Below are 11125 nucleotides of genomic sequence, written 5' to 3' on the forward strand. Positions count from 1 at the left end.
TTCAGAGATACACTCGATCTAACTTGGTTGACTCAAGTGGAAGAACTATTAAGCAATAAGTTAAAACATCCAGTGGGTGATTGGATGTAAAGTGCAGACTCATGATAGATGCACATAAAAGGTTCCAAAACACTCATCTAGGGGCATCTTACGGACAATGAATCAGCAGCTTACAACTACTATATCGTAGCAGGGCAAAAGTCAAATTGGAAGATCAGTTGGAAATCAATTGATGTTGACATTAATGTGCAGAGCAGAGCTGGCATTATAGGCAGCCTGGCTGGCCTCATGCACCACCTTCATCTGCTCCATCATAAGGTCTTCTTGAAGTATGGCTTCCTTGGCCGCACCCGCCGGGTCATCTGGGGTATGATGAGCAGCAAAGAGCGATGGTAGTATAGTCGGGGAAATCACAAGATCTGAAGCATGGAGCTGCGCAGGCGAAGAGGAGACTTGAGCAATCGACACCGAAGGACGGCCAGTCGACACAGGATTGGCAAAAGAAACAGAGGCCCAAGTCGGATTTCCGGACCGCTGGACCACCATTTTCGGTGCTGATGTCGACTGAGGCTCCTGGCCGACAGGCGTTCTCCTGCTTGAAGCCCTGCCCCTCCTTCCCGTATTCTTTTGAGGCACTTCTTCATTGTCTTCTGGAAGTTCAATGACGTCTCATGGGGATGCACAAAAAGCAACCATAAGAGCTTAGTCGACTGACAATTCAACCGACTAAATAAGCACAAGGTTGCAGAATCGTACCCGCTTTGGAAGTAGCCGCATCTTCAGTCTCTTCATCATCCTGAGCCTTGTCAATATCCATGGAGGTCCCAGAAGTTGCAGCACTAAAAAATCGTAACCCACTCGATCAGAGCAGAAGTATGAGTCGACAGTAAAACACAAAAAGACAGAACACTCACGCAGAAGCGACGGGAACGTCCATCTTGATCCCGGGCAAGGTCTTCCGAGGCTTTGAAGGGACAACCTTGGGCTGCTTGGCAACATTTCCTGACGGCTCCGGAGTCGAAGTCCGAGTGCGCTTATGCACTTGCGTGCTTGGAGCCACAGCCTTGTTATGCCCACCCGCTGGATTGTGAGACTGCTTGGATCGGTGCTCTGTGCGAGGTGGTGAGTCGACCTCCTCTTCATCGTCTGACTCATCACTCTCTTCCTCATCATCATCATCATCGGGAGATTGCCAGTCCGCGCTCTCCACTCCCTCCTGGGCTTGCTCCTGGGTTGCTCTCCGTTCGGCATCGAATACATCTCAATATAAATATGCAAGGCAAGAAGTTGAACAAACATCAGTCAAATTCAAGGATGGTTGCAAGTCAGATTGAAAGACACTCGGTAATAAGGATCAGACCTTTGTCCGGCTGATTTTTGGCGTCCAATGGGTTGACTCTCCTGGCCCCCCTGGGGTTGCCTTTGTTTCCAGTAATGCCTTTCAGTCATTGGGCCACCGTCTCATTGGTGACCTCCTCTGGGTGGACCCGAGCGGTGTCGTTGGAACCCGAATACATCCACATTGAATGATCACGAGCTTGGAGTGGCTGGATGCGTCGACTGAGAAACACTTTCAATAAATCCATGTCAGTCACGCCCTGAAGGACCAACTGGACTACCCGCTCGACTAGCATGTTCGCCTCTACTTTCTCCGCTGCAGACACGATCAGTGAAGAAGGCACCTGGACTTGACCTAGGGTAAAGGGAGGAAGACCAGTCGACTGACCGGGGGTCGAAATGTCTTGGCAGTAGAACCAGGTCGACTGCCAACCCCTAACCGACTCGGGAAGTGTCATAGGGGGAAAAGTACTCCTAACCCTCATCTGAATCCCTAAACCCCCGCACATTTGAATCACGTGCGTCCTCTCGTCAGTCGGATTTGACTTCTTCACATATTGAGAACGACAAGTGAAGATATGTTTGAAGAGACCCCAGTGCGATCTATAGCCCAAGAAGTTTTCGCACAGAGAAACAAATGCAACAAGGTATGTGATGGTGCTGGGAGAGAAATGGTGAAGCTGGGCACCGAAAAAGTTCAGAAAACCCCGAAAGAAAGGATGCGGGGGCAAGGAGAAACCACGGTCGACGTGGGTCATGAGGAGGACGCACTCACCGGCCCGCGGCTGAGGCTTGATCTCGTCCCCCGGCAGCCTCCAAGTCCCATCGGTGATCAAGCTCGCAGCAGACAGATCTTCTTGCCGGAGCGTAGATTGAATCCAGTCCCCCTGGATCCAGCCAGGCGGCAACCCGGACCTCGATGACGATCCCCGACTCGTTTTCTTGCCCTTCGTCGTCGCCGTCGCTTTCTTCGCGCGCTCCAGGGCCGCCGTCTTGTCCTTCACCATTATGGCGGACTGTGGACGGGCGGGGCGGCGACGTCGAGAGTGGAGGAAGACGTGGTGGAGAAGCAGAGGAAGAAGGGGAATGGGCGCACTATGCAAATGCATCGGTCTCGACGCCTTTTATGGTCCTGCTTCCGAGTGGCTGATGCGTGGGCCCGAGCGATCCTGTCAAATCCCACAATAGTTACGCACCGGATACGTGGCGAAAAAGGTGGCGCGGAAATCAAGGCGCCCCTGTCTATCCGTCTTGTTTACTGCAGTGTGCTCCTCCTCGTGCGCTTCCCGAAATTTTTGAATCCTGTGAGATCCGGGAACCGTAGTAACCAATCCCATCTAAGAATTTGCACCATATCAACACTCGAAGATTGCCAACATAAGTTCATTCGACGACCTCTGAATCGATCAAGGCGACTGAAAAGAAGTCGAAGTTTCAACATGAACCTCGAGCTCAGTAAGAATGCTTATGAAGCGCAAGAGTCAAGATAGGGTCAACTTCAACTCTCTTTTCACTCGGACCTCAATCCATTTGGGGGCTAATGACGATGACATGGACCTAGGGTAGGGTCATAGGCATGACCTATACGCCCTACCCAAGGTCACTACCCTAGAATCAAAGACACTCAAAGTATAGCAAGAAATACCGACTGAAGTAGCCATGGAGTGCAATCCACTCGACCAGTCACCTCACTCAGGTACCCCCAATTTCACTCTACCAAGATGAAGTCATTTGACCGTATAAGAAATCACTCGGAGTACAGAAGACCTGGAGTCACTTAGGATGGCAATGGGCAGGTGTTCACTCCGTAGTCTTAAAGATCATTAATGGCACTTTATAGCTGCCGTTACCAGTAACGCCCTGTCTTAATGTACATTGAACCTTGTAACGGGGGACGGCTGGGGTCCTGGCGCACTCTATATAAGCCACCCCCTCCTCTGGGACAAGGGTTCGCATCCCTTGTAACACACACCCATATTCCAGTCGACCGCCTCAGGGCTCCAAGACGTAGGGCTTTTACCTCCTCCGAGAGGGGCCTGAACTCGTAAACTTGTGTGTACAACCTCGCCGTAGCTAGGGCCTTGCCTCCTCATACGTACCCCCTACTCTTACTGTCAGACTTAATACCACGACAGTCCTTGTCGGATCCGGTCGGGTGGACCAGATCCACCAGGCCCGCGATCCAAACACCGGCCCCTCCCCGGATCCCTCCGTCCCGGAATCTCCCCGTCTTGTTTTTCGCGAGGTAGAATTTTGGCCAAGTCCCTGGCATTATCATCTCATGTGCACATGTTTGCATGGTCATAACTTGGTGCTCGTTTCTCCGATTTGTGCATTTAATATGTCAAAATGTTCATCTCAGAGTGCTCTTCATGATGGAGTAGTTTGCATGCATGTTACTGTTCATCTTTGATGTCTTAATCTCTGTTGTAAAAGTGCATGTTGTTGTTAACTGCTGAAAACTGTTATAACTTGCCTATTTGTCCTTTTTATATCTTTTTGTGTGATTTTCTTTTGAGCATCATGTCTACATGTTTTAGTAGCACAATCATGCCATCTTTTCTGTGGTGCAATCTATCTTTTTTGATATGCCCTGTGATGTGTGCAACAAGCTTGGGAAGTGGGCTACTTGCTGTTGATGTTTAGTCTAGCTGAATCTGTAATATCATGATACCATGTTTGCTTGATGCTACCATTTAATCCATGCATAATCTAGAGATGCTTAGTTGACATGTTTTGTTGTACATGTTATGATCTATCATGCCATGCCTTTTGATGCCCTATATATGTCCTATAGACTATGTTTCCGTTGCCATGAACATGCCTATATAATGTTTCAGTTTTCTGTTTACTTTATGACGCAATGTTGTGAGCTTGATATTAATAGATCTATGCCTTTTTTGGAGATGCTCCAATTATATGTTTCGAATTATGCTATGATTTCTTTGACCATATGCCATGTTTGATAATTTTGTATATCATAGGCCTCTGTTCCATGATTGCAAACATGCTATCATAATGTGGTTGTTTTACACTTGCTGAAACTGTTTCCACATTCAATCTTGTCTTGTTGGTTACCACTAATCCATGAGCCATATGTACATGATGCTTTGACATTATTTTCTTTTTGTTATGTATAATTTGATGTCATGCCCTTAGTTGCCATGTATAGTTGCTGTAGTATCTTTGTTTCATGCCTCCAACATGCCATCATATTAACTCTGCTCATGTATATGCTCCTGTGTTATAATGTTGCATTTTGCACTGATCATATTGGATTAATCTTGATTCCTATGAACATGAACCTTAATGATATTTGAAGTTTCGTATCTGTACTTCAAGTGCATATCAAGTTTGTGCTCATATGTTTCCTGTAGCATGTTGTTTTGATGTTTGCAAAGTGCCTGCTTGCTGTTTTGAACAGCATGTCCTTTGAACTTGTTTGGAGTATATGTGTTGCACCGTTGCTCCGTTTTGAGCATGCTCTATATGAAACTTGCTTACAATTGCATGTAGTTTCATATTATCATGTTGCATCCATGATTTGAGTGTGTTTGCTTGATGTTTGAATGCATTTTGCATGAATGTCATGTTTAACTTGTTTGCTCATATCTTCTAGGCCGTAGCTCCGAATTAAATGAACTTTATATGTAACTTGACTAGAATCTCATGTAGATCATCATGGTGCATCTTAACTTGATGTTTAACAACTCTAACATAAGGTTTATTCAGATCTGGACCAATTTCGAAATTTGCATGTGAGGACTTACCGTATTTGTTATATGTTGTTCCGGCCTCATGTAAACTTGCTTTGATCTGATGTTCTTGTATGCATCATCCCTTGACATGAGTAGCATCATGTAGCCTTATCATGCATCATCCTTGGTTGAGCATCATGCCATGTTTATGTGTTGTGTGTTTACCATGTTGTTTGCTTCTTTCCGGTTGTGCTTCTTCTTGATAGTTCCTGTTTTGTTGCGATCGTGAGGATTCGTTCGACTACGCTTGGTTTGTCTTCGCCCGTTCGTCTTCTTCATGGACTCGTTCTTCTTTCTAGCGGGATTTCAGGTAAGATGACCATTACCCTGGATCTCACCAATATCATTGCTATGCTAGTTGTCTCGATGCTATCGCTATGTCGTGCTACCTACCACTTGTTTATCAAGCCTCCCAAATTGCCATGAAAGCCTCTAACCTTTTTCACCCTTCCTAGCTAACTGTTGTTTGGCTATGTTACCGCTTTGCTCAGCCCTTCTTATAGTGTTGCTAGTTGCAGGTGCGGTTGCAGCTTGTTCCATGTTGGGACATGGATATCTTGGGATATCACAATATCTCTTATTTTAATTAATGCATCTATATACTTGGTAAAGGGTGGAAGGCTTGGCCTTTTGCCTAGTGTTTTCTTCCACTCTTGCCGCCCTAGTTTCCGTCATACCGGTGTTATGTTCCTTGATTTTGCGTCCTTAACACGGTGAGGGGTATGGGGCCCTCTTGACAGTTTGCTTTGAATAAAACTCTTCCAGCAAGGCCCAACATTGGTTTTCCATTTGCCTAATAACAACTAAAACTTAAACAGGGAATTTTCTCCGGACCCCTAGTATTTCATAATCAACCCCCCGGGCCAGTGCTCCTCTGAGTGTTGATCTGAACCGAGTAGACTGTGGGGCCACCTCGGGGAAACTCGAGGGTTGGTTTTACTCGTAGGATGTCTCATCCGGTGTGTCCTGAGAACGAGATATGTGCAGCTCCTATCGGGATTTGTCGGCACATTCAGGTGGTCTTGCTGGTTTTGCTTTACCATTGTCGAAATGTCTTGTGCACCAGGATCCCGAGTCTGATCGGATGTCCCGCGATGGAGGATTGTCTCCGCAGATCGTGAGCTTGTAATGGGCTAAGTTGGAACACCCTTGCAGGGTTTGATCTTTTGAAAGTCATGCCCGCGGTTATGTGGCAGATGGGAGGTTTTTAATATCCGGTTGTAGCGAACTTGACACCAGATTCGAATTAAAATACCCAACCGCGTGTGTAACCGTGATGGTCTCTTTTCGAGTGGGTCGAGAAGAGAACACGGTGGGGTTATGTTTGAACGTAAGTAGTTCAGGATCACTTATTGATCATTACTAGTTTGCGACCATTTGCGTAGCTTCTCATCTTATTCTTGTACTCGTAAGTTAGCCACCATACATTGCTTAGTCGCTGCTGCAACCTCACCACTTATCCATTCCATACCCATTAAGCGTTGCTAGTCTTGATACCCATGGTAATGGGATTGCTGAGTCCTCGTGGCCCACAGGTTACTACAACAACAGTTGCAGGTACAGGTAATGCGATGATCATGACACGAGAGCGATGTTTACTTGTTTTGGAGTTCTTCTTCTGCTTCTTCATTCAGGGGATAGGTTCCTGGTCGGCAGCCTGGGCTAGCAGGGTGGATGTCATTTAAGCTTCTATTTGTGTTTCATCCATAGTCGAATGTTGCTCTTATGTATGATGGTGTTGTATTCATGTGTCATTGTATGCCTTTTGTATGTATCCCCAACTATTGTGTAATGGTACGATGTAATGATATCCACCTTGAAAAAGCGTTTCAATATGCGGCTCTATCCTTGGTGGGACCTTCGAGTTCCTCTCGGATAAGATCGCATATTGGGCGTGACATTATGGCAGCAACTTAGGATAATGTTAGCCTACCTCGGAAACTAGGTTACCTACCTGGAGGCGAAACTAGTTATCGTAGAATACTTGCTAGCTATGGTAGGAACTTAGAGGTGAAGCTAGTTAACTTGGTAGTCATGGTAGCCAGCTTTGAACTGATTTTCGATGATAGAAGTCATATTATGCACGCTAACAAAAAGTTGCTTTCCTATAGCACTAAAGTTGTCGCCGTAGCATCCAAAGTTGCTCTAAAATAAAAGTTCATCGAAACATACTCATATGGGATCTAGTTTTGAAGAACTCATCGTGAGAAATACAACCATGAAAGCGGATTCGAATTCCGATGCTCGAATCAGAAGTTACAGTTTTTCAAATTTTTTGAAGCCCAAATAAATGCATGCACGTGGGCTATTGCTGAGAAATCACGGGGTGAAGACGCGCGCTGGACCAGGTGCTTTTCTGCATGTTCGTTCCTCTATGTGAGTTTCATAATTGGATTGGTTTTAATTCAGTCTCCTCAATCAGATGGCTAAGGCAGCGTGCGCTCACGACGACGGAAAAGCACAGCTGCACTTTCTAGCATTTGGGATTTTATATTAGATAGAACAATTTTTTTAACATAGTACAATCGAAGTCGCTTCCATACACACTCCTCTATAAACGCACACACACATACTTTGACCACCCCTGAGCCGGCATAGCATCTTAAGATTTAGTCATTACAGACGCAGTTGATTGGAATGTCTCCTCACACTAAACGAATATACGAATATCGCTGAAAGTATGTGAAATAAATTCAGGAATAATGTGATCACAACATCAAATATACAACTTTAACACCGATGGGGCTATCTAGGAATAATGCGAGCATAATGTCAAGTCTACAACTTTAACACGAATGTGTTAACTATCTAACCACATATCTAACCACATGTTGATTCGCTTAGGTAGAATAATCTGATATATGCTCAAAGCGATTTTCTTCCTTCTTCATGAGGACAAAACTCTCCTTTTCAGACTTTGACGGCAAGCCCGTGGATTCGTCTCTCCTTTGCATATTCCGGCGGCAGGCGACACGAAGAGGAACCCCGGTGCCTTTGCTCCGGCTAGATGTTTATGTTATGGTTTTTTGTCCTTGCATAGAAGCTTATGTTAGGGTTGTTGTCCTTCTAAGCGTGACGTTTGAGTGGATGATGGCACTTTTTTCTTGGTTGTCTTCCGGGCTTTGAGTTTCCAAATGAGGCATAGGATGGAATGGATCCGCTTCAACCGCCATCCTTACCCACTATTCATTCCGTCTTTTTTGAGGAGTTTCGAGTTTATTCCGTCTTATCTGTTGGGGAGTTTCGGGCTCAAGATACGGGTAGAAAAGGAAAAAATAGCAAAGTTAAACAAGGAATGGGCATAACAACGGGCTAATGCTCCCAGGTCGATGCAATGTATTCCAATGTTTCCACCGGCTCTAGTCAACTGGAAATGCAAAGTTACCAATTATCATAGGGATATCAACCAAAATGACTGCTGGATTCAATAGGCGGTAGTTAGTTGTCCCTATTGGTTGGTTTTTCTTTCTCCTCTGTATGCTTGTGAAAATCGTCTAAAAGAACTACTCGCTAACAAGACGGACTTCTTCCTTGAGACTATGCTGCTCACCTAAATCGGTATCAATAACTTCTATTGTACTTTTTTTGCGGGGGAAAGCATATCATTTAATCAACCAGGGCCTTACAATCATTTGAAATGATAATACTAATCTCCTTTGGGGAGTTTGCTAACCAACAAGCAGTGCGTTGATGACTATGACCTAGAGCTGCCATAACATGAGCAACATTATTTTGTGATCTACAAATTTTCCGAAAATGTACAGGTCGTTCCTTCTACCTCTCATTGAAATGGTAAGTTGGCTACAACGAACTGATAAGTTTCTCTTCCTTTTCTTCCGCTTCCATCAATAAATATAGCATGAAAAAAAGGCTTGAATGGTGCGATTCCTCAGTCACCCGACCCTCCTCGAGTTCATTCATCCGGATATAGTCGACAGAGCTTAGATTCTTGTAGTCTCCCTCATTGTGCGAGATGATAACATTTGATGTCAATTGTTTAGATATATTCAAGGGTTCAACGACAACGACCGTGGCCCAATCTTCTCTAATTTTGGCTTGTAAAAGAAAAAGGAATCAGAAAAAAAATCAAATCTAAGAGCAACTCTAGCAGACCCCGCATCCCGCCCCGGCCCGCAAAATAACCGCCAAAGTGCGGGTCGGGGCGGGAAAACCTGCCTGATCAGACCCCGCATCCCGCCCCGGCCCGTAAATATTTTTGCGGGGCGCGACAAAACTTCTCCCCCAACCTCTAGTTTCACGGGCTGGGAGGCCGACCCGAGCTCAGCCCTTATCCGAAGCGAGATTTGGCGGGAGGGACATTTCCGCGCGCCCTTTCCCGCTCCCCCCACCCTCCGCCACCATTGCCCCGCCGCCGCACGCTCCGGTGCATCCTCTGCGGCCGTCCCTCGCCGCCATGGACGACTCCCAGCTGCCCCCCATCACCGTCGATGTCGCGCATGCCCCTTCCCCTCGGGCGGATCTCGTCGCCGGCCATGTTGGCCCCGCCGTCGCTCAAGCTAGCGTCGCGCCTGCCCGCAAGCGGCAGGGCAACGTGGTCGTGCAGGGCGGGAATCCGGCAGCCCCCGCCGCCAAGGCTCGCGCTCCCGGCGCCAACGCTGTTGCGCGATCTCGGCCGGCGGCGGAGAAGGTGACCAAGGCCGCGGTCGGCAAGAGGAAGAGGAATCCGCCTACAAACAAGGCGCCTCCTTCATCCTCGAACTCCATCCCGGAAAGATGTGCCCCGCCGATGTCATCCAACGGCGCTGCTCCCCCCGCAAGCGAGGTGTTCGACGAAATGGTCGGAAGGTATGCGTCTTCGTTCATGGTGCTTTCCTTTCGTTTTCGCCATTTTTTGCTAGCTCGTGACTTGTTATCGTTCAATATAGTGGTGGTTCAAACAATGGAACTGTCGAGTTCGTGAACTTGTTGGACACCAACCGTTGTCATTGATCAAGCCCCGTTCGCATTCGAGTACAATGAAATGGAGGGTGGCGTGGATGATCATGGTTGTGAGGACGAATTGGCGGACATCAAAGCGGAAGCATTTGAGAAATCGCAATCAAAATCTGCGAAAAGCCAAAGATCGAAGAACTACATGATCTTGGAAGATCAAGCTTTGATCCAAGCATGGAGTGCGGTGTCTCTTGATGCATGCACGAGTACTTCTCAAACCGCCAAGAGATATTGGCAAAGGATCGAAGATCAGTACTTCCGCATTATGCAAAGTATCCCAATAGGACTCCACACACATTTCGGTCTCTTCAAGGCCGTTGGGAGAACATCAAGCCTATGTGCAGCCGTTGGGCAGCTTGCTTGGAGCAAGTACGCAATGCACCTCCAAGTGGTACCGTGAAATCCGACTATGTGAGTTTGTTTTGCCTTTGTTCAAGCTGTGCATAATCATATTTGCATCATGAGAATTGATTACATCAGTTTGTTCTTAACATTGTGTAGGACAAGATTGCCCAACATAGATACAAAGACATGAAAGCTTTGGAAGGCAAATTCTTCAAACTAGAGCATTGTTGGGAGTTGCTCCAAAAGTGCGAGAAGTGGAAGTTGATCGACAAAGAATCTCCACCGAAGAGAGGCTCGCTTGTAAACATGGATGAAGATGAGGATGATGATGGCCCAAGAAATTTGAACAAGCCCGATGGCGACAAGAAGACTAAGGAGAAGATGAAGAGAGAGCAAGAAGCATCGAGCTTGAGGGAGAAGATTGATGCCATGGTGCAATCAAATGAGTTGATGTTGTTGAAGTCGTTGGAGATCAAGAAAGAGTTGGCCGAGAAGAAGGCAAAAGAGAAGCAAGAAAAGTGGCAATTGCTCAAGGAAGAGGGGCTCCGCAAAGCTGCCATTAAGGAGAGAAGAGCACGCATCGCTGAAAACAAATCCATGTCTTTGTTGCTCGCTGAAGAGAACAAGATCATGTCAATGAACCGCGATGACATGGACGACCTCACTAAAACATGGCATGATATGGCAAGGAGAGAAATCTTGAAGAGGAGAATGGTCGCGTCGGCCGGTCC

Source organism: Triticum aestivum, chromosome 7B (genome assembly GCF_018294505.1).
Source record: "Triticum aestivum cultivar Chinese Spring chromosome 7B, IWGSC CS RefSeq v2.1, whole genome shotgun sequence".
Taxonomy (NCBI): domain Eukaryota; kingdom Viridiplantae; phylum Streptophyta; class Magnoliopsida; order Poales; family Poaceae; genus Triticum; species Triticum aestivum.